The sequence below is a fragment of the Dromiciops gliroides genome, chromosome 1, assembly GCF_019393635.1.
Source record: "Dromiciops gliroides isolate mDroGli1 chromosome 1, mDroGli1.pri, whole genome shotgun sequence".
Taxonomy (NCBI): domain Eukaryota; kingdom Metazoa; phylum Chordata; class Mammalia; order Microbiotheria; family Microbiotheriidae; genus Dromiciops; species Dromiciops gliroides.
This window is the reverse complement of record NC_057861.1, coordinates 267,823,202-267,840,024: the sequence shown is the minus strand read 5'-3', so window position 1 is coordinate 267,840,024 and position 16,823 is coordinate 267,823,202.

Sequence of the window (16,823 nt, the reverse complement as noted above, 5' to 3'; positions counted from 1 at the left end):
TGGAGCCAAGATGGTAGAGGAAAGGCTGTAACTTTCAGAGCTCTCTACCGGATTTGGCCACATACCTGCAAGCAATGCCATAAGACATCAGAACCCACAAAAGAACAGAGTGAAATCATTTTCCAGTCAAGTAGGCTTAAAAGGGTGGCAGGAAAAGTCTGTTGTACCGGGGTGACAGGGCCGCAACATGCAGATCCAGCCCCAGGCAGGTTGTGTCTCCAGAGTCTTGGAATCAGCTGTGGCAGCTACTTCTGAAAACTCAGCTCGTGGATTGGTAAGAGTGTCCTGCAGTTGACTGGAGGCAGGGAGATAACAGGGATCTCTGCTGGAGCTGAGGCAGAGAGTTGTTGTGTTGTCCGTGTTTGGAACCAGGAAGCACACTTGAGTTGCAGCAGCCCTGTAGGGGAGGGGCATAGGTATGTGAAGCTTGCAAGCACAGTGAATCAGATTTCTGCTTCTGGGTTAAAGAGTAAGCAGACCCGTGGTTACTTACAAACCAGAGCACAGGCCAGGCAAGCTGAGAACGTGCTTCTCCTTAAAGCATAGCACCTGGGACCCCCTGAAACTTGGGACAGTGCATTCTGGAAGCAGTGCCCCACTTTAAGAAGGAGTTAAAAGCCAAGAAATAGGCTAGGATAATGAGCAGGCAGAAAAAGATGTGAACCATTGAATGTTTCTTTGGTGACAAGGTAGATCAAAATACACCCTCAGAAGAAGATAGCAAAGTCAAAGCTTCTACATCCAAAGCTTCCAAGAAATATGAATTGGTCTCAGGCCATAGAAGCACTCAAAAAGGACTTTGAACATAAAGTAAGAGAGGTAGAGGAAAAAATAGAAAGAAAAACGACAGTGATGCAGGAGGGTCATGGAAAAAAGTCAACAGCTCAAAAGAAAAATGCACTAATCTTAGTGCAAGAGATTTCCTACAATTAAGCAAAGTGGTAAATAGAATGGAGGTAAAGAGAAATAGAGATGTGTGAAAAAATCTTATCATCCTTAACAAAAATTCAGTGATGGTGAGCATGCCAGGTTCCCACAAAAGTAGTCCATGTTTGGGTCTTCATTTGAAGTTAGTGGGACCATGCCCACACATATTCATTAATATCATAATTGTATCTAGAGTTGAAAAGGATCTCAGAGGCCATCTACTCCAGCCCACTCAAACTAAGACCCAGAGAGATCAGTGGCACAACAATACAAATCCAGAAGTAGCCTCATTGCTTTCAAGTTAGACTGAATTGATATATCAGTATCCTAGGGAATCCAGATCACATATGAAAGGTCAAAAAAGTTTCCTAGTAATATGTCCAACATTTCATTACAATTCCAGTGTTTCTTTTATGTGAGATACTTTATGGAGTATTTGTTTTTTAAGGAGCCGACTCTTTCCTTTTGAATGTTTAAGAACTATGTCAATCATTTAAAAATATAACAAAGACAACAGAATATGACAAGATTGTTAAAAGAACAATAAAAGTCATAATCTAATAAAGTCCCACTCCAGTGTGTCTTCATCATGTGAAGGTACATTGAGTTCTCAAAGTTCATGCTAGTGGAGCATAAGCTATGTTCAATTTTAGCAAAGGCTCTGAGTGCCAGCTCAGTGACAGACTACATTTCCACCATCCCCAGATCTCTTTAGCAAACCCTGGACAGGTTCATGTCCAGAGAGCTGACCACGAATTGCTTCCATTTATTTCAGTTCAACACGTTTACTGTTGTTTATCTATAAAATGGCACTATGCCAGGCACTGTGGATATAAAGGCAAGAAGAAAGTAGTCTCTGCCCTCAAGGAGCTTATGTTTAATGGTTTGGCCTGCAGTATCTCGTGAAGATCATCTGATAAGCATGTGGATGTAATTTGCATGAGTAGAGGGAGCTCCCATACCTATATAATAAGGAGAACCTTGAAGTACTGAAATAATAGAGTATAATATTTCCTCACACATAGGTCTATTAGAAAGGTACAAACACTGATGCATTTTACTTGGTAAGAGCTCATTGCCAACCAAAAGCCCATTTACAAAAATGGTTGGGATGACTCACTATGTCTGACTGGCCATGCAAAAAATAATGGCTCCCTAGGAGATTTGCCTGTATTTTAGCACATTCAGTAAAAATCTAATTCGTTTGTGATTTGGTTAAGTATTAGCACAAAAACTTTTAAGAAATATGTTTTCTTGGGGTAAATCAGTCCCTCATTATTCTATGGTGTTTCCCAAAAGGCCAGTTGAAGCCAGCAAAGTGCTTATTAAGATCTTAAGTTACTTGACTGTGCTCTGTACAAGTACAATTTTCGGGTGTAATGAATTATATTTGTTTGATGTAGTATTTTTGGCTTTTAAAATATATATTTTGGGGCAACTAGGTGGCACAGTGAATAGAGCACCAGCCCTGGAGTCAGGAGGACCTGAGTTCAAATCTGGCCTCAGACGCTTGACATTTACTAGCTGTGTGACCCTGGGCAAGTGCAAAGGAACTAGAATCCAGCTCAAGAAGCCAGGTGTAATACAGTCTATTCACCAGCCAGGTAAAGTGAAAACTCTGAAGTTTGTTAGCTTTTAGGATGATTAATGATATAGCCCAGGACTCTTATCACACTTGGCCAACAATAGGCCCTCATCCATCATGATGAGAAAAGCTTTCTGGCATTCAAGTTGGATATTCCTTTCAAAAGTACAAGTTATTCAGAAAATCCCTATACTCTGCACTTAATGAGATGATGGAATAGAAACACTCTCTTCTCAGTGAACTTCTGGCAGCTAGACAACCAAGTAGAGAGTCTACCTCATGAGGGAGCACTAAGGAAGAAAAGACCAATGAAAAAAAGTTTGGAGGAAGTTTTTTCTCTATCCCTTTGAGGAATTCCTTCAAGAGGCAGGAGAAAGGGATCTTTACAGGAAGCCAGCAGAAGTCCAGTTAGGGAACTTTATGTCTTCCTTTCATTCACTATCACACAAATGGGAGGGGTGGCGTAAGCCTGTTTTAGAAGCACTATCTGTACAATCCAATAAACAGATTTCCTTGAAATTTCTTCCTCTTTATTCATTTTGATTGGGAAAATAGTGGATCATCCAATTAAATACGAATTGTGTAATGTGAGAATCAGAGCGCTACCAACCGGCTGAGAAAGATACTACAGGAAAGCTCCACCATGAAAAGAGAACACATGTGACTTAGTGTCCGGAAGGTTGGATTGACATCCATAAGTTACCTCCTGTTAGTCGTGTCAATCAGAGCTACCAGCCAATTAGCTTGGAGCTGTGTGTGTGGATGGTCCTGTTTCCTGTTTCACAGGAGGCTTCTGGGAAAAGCCGCGGTGAAGTGAGGGCCTTTTCAGTTCAGGACTTGGGGCTAGGCAGGAAAATGGATGCTGGCTCAGAGATAGCTAGACGAAGGCTGTTTTACCTCTTTCTCTCTCTCTATTTACTAATTTCTAATACACTTTAATAAATACTTAAAAGGTTAAACTCTTGCTAAAGCTTCTCACTTAAGGCGACCACTCATTAGATTTTTGTTTTTGTTTTGTTTTTTTGTTTTTGCAGGGCAATGGGGGTTAAGGGACTTGCCCAGGGTCACACAGCTAGTAAGTGTCTGGCGTCTGAGGCCATATTTGAACTCAAGTACTCCTAAGTCCAGGGCTGGTGCTCTATCCACTGTGCCACCTAGCTGCCCCCACTCATTAGATTTTAGACATCACAGCTAGAATTTAAGACCTTACAGTTATTACCCAATCACTTTTCTCTACTAGAGTATCTAGCACAGGAGTCAAAACTATGTCTTTGGTATCAATGATATACAGAACTGAGACTTTTTAAAATGTCTCTTTCATGAGGAAAACTAACAGCTTTTCTGTTTGATGAGAAAGAAGTCAAGATAATTGGCCTTGATAATGGGATATGTCACTCTTAGCAGTAGGTTTCATATTCCCTTTAATATACTGTTTTGAGGCATCCTGGTGATAACAGTAGACAGAGCTATAAACCTGGGATCAGGAAGACTTGAGTTCAAATGTGGATTCAGATATTTACTAGTTGTGTGACCTGGGATAAGTCACTTAAACAACTGACTGCCTCAGTTTCCTTATCTGTAAAATGGGGATAATGATTCCACCTACCTCCCAGGATTGTAGTGAGGATCAAATGAGATAATATCTTTGAGGTGCTTTACAAATCTTAAAGTGCTATATAAATGCTGGATATTATTATTGTCTCTGACACATGGTTTCTATCTCTCTTTGGAAAAATCTTAATCCTTCTGGACCTCCACTTGATCACCTGTACCATGAGGAGGTTAGATTAACTCTAATATTGCTCCCAGCTCTATAATTTGGTGAATCTATAAATCCATGAATAAGATGTGAGAAATATGAGTCTATCATAGGCAGTTTAAATGAGGAAATTTGTTGGGACTTGTGAAAAGTGTCTTTTGGGTTTTCCAGCTTCTCTGTTGATTTATTCTAAAACATCTCCATTGCCCTTTTCATACATTCTTCTGCCATGTTCTCTCTTTCAGTCTTCATTTCTTCAGAAATCATTTATTTTTACCATTTATTATCCTAACCCATAAATTTCGTCTGTCAACATTCTGAAATGCCTTATATTGATGTTGGGCCAATCTTATATTTGACCACACAGCAAAATGTGTTGACATAGTATGTGAAGAACTCTGGGTAACCAAATATGCTGAGCCAAACTCTCTTCATACATTCCAAGGTCAAAACTTTAGCTCAAGAAATTTTATTAGCTCTTTTATACCAATGGGGAATTATGAAATGTTCAATTCAACAAATATTTATTACATGCCTATTATAGTTAAGATGCCAGGGATATTTGTGCTCCAGGGAGTTTGAAGTCGAATAAGAGATGGTCTCTGGCCTCAGGGAGCTCATAATATTGTTGTAGGAATGAGAAAAGTAGGCAAAATAATTGTGATATAAGCCAAAGTATGAAAAGGGCTAATAAAAGAGATAAAAAATGTATAGTATTTCAGAGGAAGATAAAACTACTTCTGGGAAGAGAGTGAGGTAGGATTCAAGAAAGATGTCATGAAAAAGACAGAACTTAAGCGGGGTCCTGAAGATAGGGTATTCATAGATAGAGACAAGTAGAAGACCAGAAAGGAAGAGAGCATGGGGGCATGGCATATAATGCAAACATAAAGAACAATATGAGTAAAGGCAGAAAAATGTGAGTCATGTTTAATGCCTTCTCTTACTGGTGAGTTCTTTTCGGTGCCTCCATTTGGGCAGTCCATTTGGGACAGCTTCATTCCTCTCCTGGCTGTGCTTCTGACTCTAAGTACTTTGCCACTACACCTCTAACTGGGTGTCCCTTATCCCTGAGTCTGCCTCCCCCAGTTAGAATGTAAGCTTTTTAAGGTAAGGGGTTATCTTTCCCTTTGCTTCTATCTGTATCCCCAGTGCTTAGCACAGTGTCTAGCATATACTGACTATTTAATAAATACTTGTTACCTACCTATCTCATGGGAGGAAAGACTTCCAAGAAAGAGGGAATAGTCATCACTGTCATTTTTTGTAAAGAAATCAGAAAGATAAAGACCAACAAAAAGTTATTAGGAGATCACAAGGAGAACAGTTTCAGGAGGTCAATAGATGTGGAAACCAGATTGTTTGGGATGAAAGAGTGGTAAGGGATGTAGAAGCAATGGGTATCCACAACTCTTTCTAGAAATTTATCAGTGAGTCAAACCACAACCATTTAAGACCATATTGTGTACTAGGCACTGTGACAATTGTTGGGAATACAAAGAAAAAGCAAAGACATCCCTTCCCTTCAAATAGCTTACATTGCTTATGGGAGAAATAACATGTACACAAAAGATACATACAGTGCATATGAAAGGTAGCCTCAGAGAGGAAATCACTAACAGTTGGGAAGAACAGTAGAGGGCTCTTACATAAACTAGCACTTAAGATGAATTTTTAAAGAAGCTTAGGAAAATCAGTTGCTGGGGAGAGACCTGAGACAGGGATTCCAGTTAGAAAGCTCCCTCCAGGTGAAAGGAGGCAGTGAGGGCATGAACTAGGATAAAGGCTGTGTGAAAGGAGAAAAGGGAAATTGTGATGGCAAAAACGAGTGTTTTTAGTAAATGACTGGTTCTATGAGTGAGAATGCAGTATTAAGGGTTAAATTGAAGTTGTGAATCTGGCTGACTGGAAGGATAACAGTGTCAGTAGTACCTGCGAAGCTGAGAAGAGTAGTTTTGGAGGGAAAACAGAATTAATTGTGTTTTAGCTATGATGCATTTCAAATGCCAAATGAACATCAGTTCTCCATATCTAAGAAATAGTTTATGATAGAACACTGGAGCTCAGGAGAGAGACTAGAACCAGATATATAAATCTGGGAATCATCACCATAGAAATGATCATTGAATACATAGAATTTGATGACATCACCAAATGGAAAACTATAGAGAGAACTGACGTGGATGAAAATAATCATACAGGCACGGGCTGAACCATGAGAGCAGAGTAGAGAGATATAAGATGATAGACAAGCCTAAGTAACATGGCATAGGAAAGGATTTGGTGGAGGAGACTGAATCATATTTGTAGGCAAAGGGACTACAGACTTGATCTTTATATGGACCTGCTAGCCTTGCTCTAGTCCAAAACCATAGATTATACTCCTAATCCTTATTGATTCTGTTGGCCAGAGGCCAGTTTTGTTTTTCTTAAACCTACATTTTAAAAATGTATTCTTATGCTGCCTCAAATTTTCATTCATAATTTGCAAACTAACACCTACAAGGACAGAAACAAGATAACAACAGTTTGAAAAGGTGAATATCTTGCTTACAATTAATAACAAACTCATACTCACAAAAATGGATCCATTCTGACATATGATCTGACACTACTTGAATCTTGTTTGACAAGGAAATATACCTAGCTTACTACCAAAGTATGGTAAAACTGAGTTAAAAGACTAAAATAAAACTTTCATAAGAAGTGCTTTTTATCAGATTTCTGCATATAATCTGTTCCAATTTTGTCAGATCATATCTCATCCTCTTTCGCTTCCTTCCTAAGATATTTTTATCTTAAAAATATTATAATAACTTGCTTCTTGAAATCAACTCAATAACTTAGAGTCCTAGGAAGTTGCCTGCTACATAACAGAGAAGTTAAGTGACTGACCCAGGGCTACACAGTAGTATCTGAGGTGGAAGTCAAACCCAAGGCTTCCTGATTCCAAAGCCAACACTCTATCCACTGTTACCCTGCCTTTCTGTGAATTATATAATAAACATAATTAAAAGGCTATATTTGGAAAACAGTAGGCAAAAGTACATGCCATAAATGAATGAATGAATTAATTAATTGATTAAAAACCTGTACTCCATCCTCTGTTAAAGCAAGAAGAAACAGGGACTACAGTGATTTTTTAAAGATATAAATGTTCTAAGGAAAAAGAAAGAACCTCTTTCTGACTAGGGGAAAATATTACTTTTCTTCAGAAGATTTTGTCTTCTGTCATTTCCAAGAATATTTTTCTCTAAGAAATTATTTGTTACTACAAAAGTCCCATTAGCATTTAGAAATGTAGCTAAAGAAAAATGATCAGGAGGTCTCATCTTAAAACTGCTGGGTAACCATTCTTTGCTCTTCCCTCATAATAGGCATTCAATTTAAATGCTGAGAGTTTGTCTCTTTTTCTTACAATCCATCAATGTAATTGAGATTTTTCCCATTTTAAAAAATATATTATTGGAGTTGGCATCTTGTGGTCATAGAATTTTGGTAGAGAAATTAAATATATTTCAGACACAGAGGAACTGTGAACTTATTACCATGTCATTAAGCCACATTTTTTTCCAAGAGTAAAGTGTGGTGGTTTTTCCTTCGTTCATTTGTTTGTTTGTTTGTAACTTCCAAGAAATAGCTTGCCTTGTAGTAACACATATTTAACATTTTTTAAAAGCCACAATATTTGACTGTGGTATTAGGTTTCTAATTATTTGGGTTCACAGTGCTATGAATGTGGTGAAATATAGTTGTTAATATCAGTAAACATTTAATGAATTAATAACAAACTCATACTCACAAAAATGGATCCATTCTGACAGTTTATTGTTTTGAGGGCACAGTGCAGTATTTTTATATAAAAAAGAAAAAGTTTTCCCAGACTAAAAACATTTCATGACTCTGCTTATGAAAAAGAACTTGAGGAATAAATGTATGACCATAATAAAAGTCAGTTCATTTGTCCATTCATTTATTTATTAAACATTTATTAAGCTACTGCTGTGTACTATTTCACTGAATTAAGTACTTGAGCAATATCAGGATAAATCAGACCTAGCTACTTGCCTCAAGGAACAGTGGAGATGATCAGAAGTACACAAAGAAAAGTATGTAGTTGGTGTTTGATCCACCCTTCATAAGAAAGTGTGATTTGAGTTGAACTTTCAGCAAACTTCTACCAAATGTTTCAAAGCATTGAAAGATGAGTGAGTACAGTATAAGCAGGCATATATGAAGCCAGTAAGAGAGGAGCATATGTCCAGTATAGGAAAGAGCATGGAACAGAGAGGTAAGTTGGGCCAAAATGCATTTGGGAAATGATGAATTTGGCTGCAATGTAGTCGAGTTAGGGAGGGATGAAGTTTGTAAAGTACATCATAGATAGATTGTACAGGACCTTAAAAGTCAAATACTGACACCATATTTGTACCAGTCCTAGTATTAATTCATTCATAACAAGTTACTTTCCTTTAATTTTAAAATAACAAATAAATATACATAGAATAAACTTGTGAATATGTATTCATTTTCCTTGCCAGTAAGGTGGTTGAGGTTAAATTATACAGTAATTATGCAAACCTTAGAACAATTTAATTAAAAAATATAGAACCATTGTCCTTAAACCATGTAAACATTAGCCTTTTATTTAGAAGCAAGACATTTGATAAATGTCAGTGTAGCAATTAATATAGTAAATAACAGTATTTATTATTAATTAATAATTATTAATAACAGCAATTGTTTCACATTAATGAACTTGACATTTATCTCTAGTGATTTTTTACTTAAGTAATTTTTTGTAAGGAGAATGGATATTTCCCTTGTTCTTATAACTATTTTTGAATATTATAGTTATTATTTTTCAAGTGTGAGGATACAGTAAAGTCAAAGGACATAAAAAGAAAAAAAAAACTATTAACATAACCAAAGTAACAAAAGCTTTTAGTCGACTGGAATTTTGAAAATTATGTTTCATTTTTAAAGAAGAGAATCAAATATCAAGAAAACTGAGCTTAGGGACTAAGGTTTTTTAAAATAAATTTTTAAGGTATAAATTGAGGTCAGCAAAAACTCAACCTAGGTTTAAGAGAAAGGCAATATGGATTATAGTAGGGATAGGATCTTTGGAGTGTGAGCACCTTAATTCAAATCTGAGTTTTGCCACTTACTACATTTGTGTCTCTAGGCAAATCATGTACTTTCTCCAAGTCTCAATTTTCTCATCTGTAAATGAGAGAATTGGACTATATAACCTTTGTAATCTATCATCTGTGACAAAATCTCATGGTCCTTTGACCTTCTACACCCATAGCACTAGAAATGGTATTTGACGTTCAAAATGATCCTCTGGAAGCAGTACATTATCCTCAACTACTAAACATTAACTTTTTGTGTGTGGGGGTGGGGGTGGGGGCAATGAGGGTTAAGTGACTTGCCCAGGGTCACATAGCTAGTAAGCGTCAAGTGTCTGAGGCTGGATTTGAACTCAGGTCCTCCTGAATCCACGGCTGGTGCTTTATCCACTGTGCCACCTAGCTGCCCGTAAACATTAGCTTTTAAATTATGTTCATTATGAGATATTTATTGAAAGATCTAAATGGACTTTTAGCATTCCAAGAAGATTCTCAGAAATAAGAGTTGAAACAAAAAGGAAAGTTAATAGATCTAGACATGGAAGGAATGCATGCTATGATTTATCTAGTTTTGGAATCAACTTTTTAAAAAAATATTTTGACAGTTGTATTTCACTGTGATTGGTTTCCTTTGTCATACTATGTGTTTTATTTTATTCATTAAAAACATTATTCTGGGGGCAGCTAGGTGGCACAGTGAATGGAGCACCGGCCCTGGATTCAGGAGGGCCTGAGTTCAAATCCGGCCTCAGACACTTAACAATTACTAGCTGTGTGACACTGGGCAAGTCACTTAACCCCCATTGCCCTGCAAAAAACAACAACAACAACAACAACAAAAATACCCATTATTCTGAGGAATTCATAAACTTCATCATACTGACACAGGAGTCCAAGACACAAAATACTAAAAACACCTGCACTAGGTCTCTTCCATTTCTCAATCATTTTTGATACATTGATACATTTTTGATACATGTTCCATATTTCTCTGATGACATTCTTCATGTTACTTCTCCTGTGAAATCCCTCATTTATAACATATTACCTCCTATGTATGCCTTCCATAAGCCTCTCCATTGCTCATTGGGTGATCCTCAAGTAATATGCTATGCAGCACATTCATACGGCATCACACACACACACATACACACACACACACACACACACACACAAGCGTTTTTTAAAACTTTAGGCCACCATCCACATTATTTCATTATATGCTTCAGATCAAATTATATCATACATATATGACCATCATAATCTTACCTTTCTTGGTCATGGTGCTCCTCAATGTCTAAAACTTTATCCTGAGATAGCCCTTTTCTCTTTCTGAAACATGTTGACATCATTCTTATTTATTTAACATTTAAAGATATGTGATTTTTATAAATGTGGATATTTCTTCCACCAAGAGAAAAATCTTCAATAGCTTCTTATTGCCCAGAAGACAAGATATAAACTGTTGGCTTGTTAAATGCTCCACAATATAGTTCGCACTTGCTTTGGTCTCATTTCATACATATATATTTCATATGCAAACAGAAAAGCTAAATTTTAGCTAAACTGGACCACAAGCTATTCCCCAAACTAGGCTCTCTATATTGTAAATGCATTTGTTCAAGAAGTTCTCCTTGCCTGGAATGCATTCCCTCTTCATCCCCAAAAAATATCAAGATTCACCTCAGGTATCACCTCCTCTGACAAGCTTTCTCCGATCTCTGCCCCACCTCCCACTTACTTTCCTTATCTGTTTTCCTTTTACCATCTTTATTTGTGTATGTTATCTATTCTTGTAAAATGTAAAATCTTTAAATACAGAGACTTATTTTTGTTTTTGTATCTCAGAGGGGCAACTGGAGTCTCAGATTCTCAGTTAATTGTATGACCTTGGGCAAATCATTTAACCTCTCTTGCTTCAGTTTCTTCAGCTATAAAATGAGGGTAATAAAACACCTAAAAAATGGTTTTGTGCGAGTAACATGAAATAATATTTATAAAACACTTCTCACAATGCCTGGCACATAGTAGGCATTTAATAAACATTTGTAGAATTGAAAGGAAAAGAGAATATCCATGTCTTAGTGTTAATAGAGGGTCTTCATGGCTTTGAATTTGTATAACCCCCTAAAAATCATTAACTGTCTGATGATTTGTGTCTGCATGGTCGACTTCCCATGTCCTAAGATGATAGGCATAGGCATCCTGCGGCCTGATCTACACTCAGTAGAATCTTCTAAAATGTATGTTCTTCTGCTATGACCTTTAAGAACTCAAGTCATATCCACCTTGGAACAGAACTTCATTGAAGGATCATTTTCATTATCATCATTAAATAAACACATTAAATAAATAAAAGGTAGTAATTCAGTACTATCCTGTGCACAAACTCATTGATGTACTTTGTAAAATGTTTAAGAAGCTTAGACTTTTACTTGAAGATTGTCCACACACAGGCTTTTTTCCTCCTCTGTTTTTAAGACCTATATCTCAATAGTTGCCCCAATTCTCTAGTACTTTGGAAGCAAAAACAGATGGGGAAACCCTCAGTTTGCCAAATAAATAGAAAATACCTTTATCTGATGTTTTTGAAAAATATTTTGGGGAGGGAAGCAATAAAAACATAGCTTCAGATCTGTTAAGAAGTACAAAAATGAACTTTTGAAAAGGCTACATCTTAAACAACAGTCTAATAATGTTTTAGATGGGGGAAGGAGACTTAGAAGAACACCTTGTGGAGTTAGTTTTCGGTGGTTGCTAAGATACACGCACAAAAAAATGTCATTTCAGCCCTGGCAATCCATGCCAACTGTGCAATCCTTTAGACAAACTAGTCTGACCAATTTTCTATTTAATCTTCTGGCTTGTACTCCTGGGCTTTGCTGTCTGATTGTTTAGGAGATGGAACTTCCTCACAGGCAGAACAATAATCATGGAAATTGCACTCAGGCCTTTTGGACAGGTATTTATGGCTCAGTAAATATAGTACTTAACTCAGTACTAAATACAAAGTACTTTCACTTAAGCACGCTTTCACAGATGGCTAAAGACCCAGAAAAATCCTGGCACAAAAACATTTTATTATCCTTAAAAATATTTTTGGTTCTACCATGTAGCCATATACTGAAACGAAGATAAAAATATTGTCCAAAATGTTTGTTGTTGGCTACGTGCAAACCCAGACTAAAATCAGCCACATTCTTGGCTAAAGCAAAACATAGGCTGGTGGTAATGTATTAAGAAAGGCATTTTAGGACTCAGTGAAGAAATCTGACCTGTTTTTCAATATTCAATCCATATTTTTTTTTTGTTAGACCTTGACAGATATGAATATTTCCATTTACATTGAGCAGAAAATGAGGGTTTCTTAACAAAATTCATTCTCTTGGGTACAGCTTGTGTTTTTCTTTAATTTTTTTCAAATAACAAACATTTATTTTCTCTCACATTTCTTCCACCCCCCACACCACTGGGGGGGGGGAGGGGAAGGGCGCAAGGGAAAAAAAGCCTTAAAACAAATATACATATGCATATGTTCAAGCAGAAACAAAATCCCTCTGTTGCCACATCTACAAATGTGTCTCATTCTACATATTTAATCCATTACTTCTCTGTCCAGAGCTGGGTAAGTATTCTTCCTCATCAGTCCTCTGGGTCTTTCAAACTTGTTCATTTTGATAACATTGTTACAGTATATATAAATTTCTTTCCTAATTCTTGTCTCTTCACTCTGCCTCATTTCAGAGTCCCAAGTTTCTCTCAAACCATTCCCTTCTTCATTTTATGCTACATTAATATTCTATTGCCTTCAGAAGAGGGTCATTGAAATATTTTAAGCATACACAAAGGTAAAAAGCTTCCTTGTTAAAAAATATGGGTTATAGGGGCAGCTAGGTGGTGCAGTGGATAGAGCACCGGCCCTGGGGTCAGGAGTATCTGAGTTCAAATCTAGCCTCAGACACTTAACGCTTACTAGCTGTGTGACCCTGGGCAAGTCACTTAACCCCAATTGTCTCACTAAAAATAAAAACTTAAAAAAATAAAAATATGGGTTATAACAAATTCTGTAGTTCATTTCAGAGCTGACCTAATGGTCAGTCTTTCCCTTTCACCTTCCTTCCATTCCCTTCTGTGAGTTTTTTTAAGTGTTTCAGAGACCTTTTGTCTTGTTCTGGTTTTTTGTTTTAGTTTTAGGTTTTTGTTTGGGTTTTTTTGGTGAGGCAATTGGGGCCAAGTAACTTGCCCAGGGTCACACAGCTAGCAAGTGTCAAGTGTCTAAGGCCAGATCTGAACTCAGGCCCTCCTGACTCCAGGGCTGGAGCTCTATCCACTGCGCCACCTAGCTGCCCCGTGTTCTATTTTGTTTGTGGGGCAATGAGAGTTAAGTAACTTGCCCAGGGTCACACAGTTAGTAGGCGTCAAGTGTCTGAGGCCAAATTTGAACTCAGGTTCTCCTGAATCCAGGACTGGTGCTTTATCCACTGTGCCACCTAGCTGCCCCCAGAGACCTTCTTTTGATAACATCACCATCTCTAGACCTCTCCCTCCCCAAAATGACTAAATAAATAAATGAAGTCCTCCCTGGCTATAAGCATAAGAAAGCAAAATACCTGCAAACAGATCCGAAAGTTTACCTCTCATTTTGTACATCTAACATATCACCTCTGTCAGAAAGAAGTAAGCATGCTTTATCAGCCCTCTGGAGTCATGGTTCCTCATTGCACCGATCAGAGTTATGAAGGTTAGAGATTTACCAACTGGTAATAGGATATTCTGTAATGTAATACTAAATCTTGGATCATTGGATAGATATCATTACTTCCCACCGGAATAGTACATTCAAGAATTTCACATTCAATTTTTAATCAATTTTTAATCAATTTTAATTAACTTAAATAAATAGATTAATTTAAATCCCATTTATCAAGTGCCTACTATGTGTAAGACACTGTGATAAGTACTAGAAATATGAAGATAGAAAATATACAGTCCTTGCTCTCCTGAAACTTATATTCTCCTGGTGGGGATCTACATAAAATGTACCATATATTCCTAACACGACATAGGCAGTTGTGGAGAGTTACAAATTGCTCCACTTTGGACAATATTCATTCAAATGGTATGGTATCTCAGTGATGGAGATTTTCAATCTCAACATTTCCACACAACAGAAGCATAGGTATATTTTGTATATATTTTATGGCTCAAGGCATAAAATTCTTGTTTAACAAATTGTCAGCTCCCAAACCCTAAGTATTGTAATTGTTTTTCATCTGCATTCTGTGTGTGTATGTGTGAGTGTATGCATGTATATAAAATAACCCGATTGTATGGCACAATTATTTTGACTCAAGATTAAACTGATTTTATAAATACTTTATGTGAAAACATGAATAATTATTATTTTGATTTCCTCTCTTTAGTATTTTTTTTCAAAGTACAATCCCAGTAATTCTGAGGTAGAGAAGGGACCTCAGATACAATTCCACCCAAACCAGACCATCAGAAGAATTCCTTCTGTAACATTCCTTGTAAGGGGTCTTCCAATCTTTGATGAGCTCTCATTGTTAGGCATTTTTCCTTACAAATGGACAAAATCTCCTTCTCTGTAGCTTCCCCCAGTTGCTTTTAGTTTTCTCCTTTGGGTTTGTGGAATGAACACATTCTAAAAGCAGCCACATCCTTCCCACATCTAACGTCCTTTCAAATACTTGAACACAGCCATGGTGCCCCATTTCCCATCCATTTTTTTTTCTTCAGGCTAAACTTCACCACATCTTTCAACCAATCTTCATGACAGGATCTTGAGACCCTTTACCATCCTGGTTGTCCTTTTTCGGATTCTTTCCAGCTTATTAACATCTTTTCTAAAAATGTGACAGCCAGAACTTTCTAGATGTGGTCTGACCAGGGAAAAGTGCACTGGAAGAATTACTTACATGGTTTTAGATACTCGGCCTCTCTTAATGTAGGGCCTGCTGCTATTTTCTTGGCTTCCATACTATTCTAAGAAGAATGTGGCTAATTTTCCTTGCCACCCACTTAACCCCCTAAATCTTTTCCACAGGAATTGTTGTCTAGCCTTGACTTCCTCATACTGTATTTGTGGGTGTTTTTTAATCAAAATATAAAATGTTAAATTAATTCCTATTTAAATTTACCTTTCTCACTTCAGATTGTTGAGTTCTCTCTGAATTTTCTGTCATTCAATATATTAATTATTCCCCTCAACTTCATCTCATCTGCAGTTGTGATAGCCATGCTCCCTATGACTTCATTCTAGTTACTGGTCCTAGTCTAGATTGTACTACAGACTCTCCATGATCTTCCTCATCATTTTTAAGAGAATATAAAGCACATATGTAACTATGTCACTGTCCTACTCAGTGAAATCCAGTGGCTTCCTATTAGATCTTGAAGCAAATCTAAACTGTCCCTTAAAACTTTTCTACACCAAACCCCAACCTACTTTTCCTATGTCTCTTTCTTCATGCACTCTACAATTCAGCCAAATTAGCTGATTTAGTGTTCTTCCTGTATGATACTCTGTTTCTCATCTCTATGTCCTTTCCTGGGCTGTCCTCAGAGCCTGGAGTGCACTCCCTCCTCACTTTTGCCTCTTAAAGTTACCCTCCCAAGTTTCCTTCAGGGCTTAGCATATGCTTTACTTTCTTTTCTTTTCTCTCTTTTTTTTTTTTTGTGATGCAATTGGGGTTGTGACTTGCCCAGGGTCACACAGCTAGTAAGTGTTAAGTGTCAGAGGCTGGATTTGAACTCAGGTCCTCCTGAATCCAGGGCCAGTGCTCTATCCACTGCGCCACCTAGCAGCCCCACTTTACTTTCTAAAAGAAACGTTTCTTAATACCTCCAAATACTAGTGTCATCCTCCCATTATTTCATATCAAGCTTTTTCTCATATTCTCTGGCTCATTATACCCCCACCCCATAGTAGAAGTCCAGAGAAAATCTTTAAAACAAAGTTTAACAATTGCTTGTTTCTGGAGTCTTCCCAAATGAATTAACAGTCTTCTTTCTAGAAAATTTACATATTATACAAAATAGGAGATATAGTACAGCTATTTACTGTATTTCCTCTTTCACAAATGAAGTTCTTAAAAGACAAAAGACGGGTTAAGTGCATATTGACAAATACTTAAAACATGAAACAGTGATACAATTATATATCACAATGTGGTCCCAGGAGCCCCACGTGCCTTGCACATAGTAGGGGCTTAATAAGTGCTTATCGATTGCCCACTGGCACAAACCACAATGGTCCCAACAGTTACATTAAACAATTGTTTCCATTTTTCAAATACCATACTTTCTGACAATGTTACCAACTTTGGTATGTATTATTAGCCTGTTTCGTTCAAATGACCCGATAGTGGTATCATTTCATTGGAACCCGTAAATC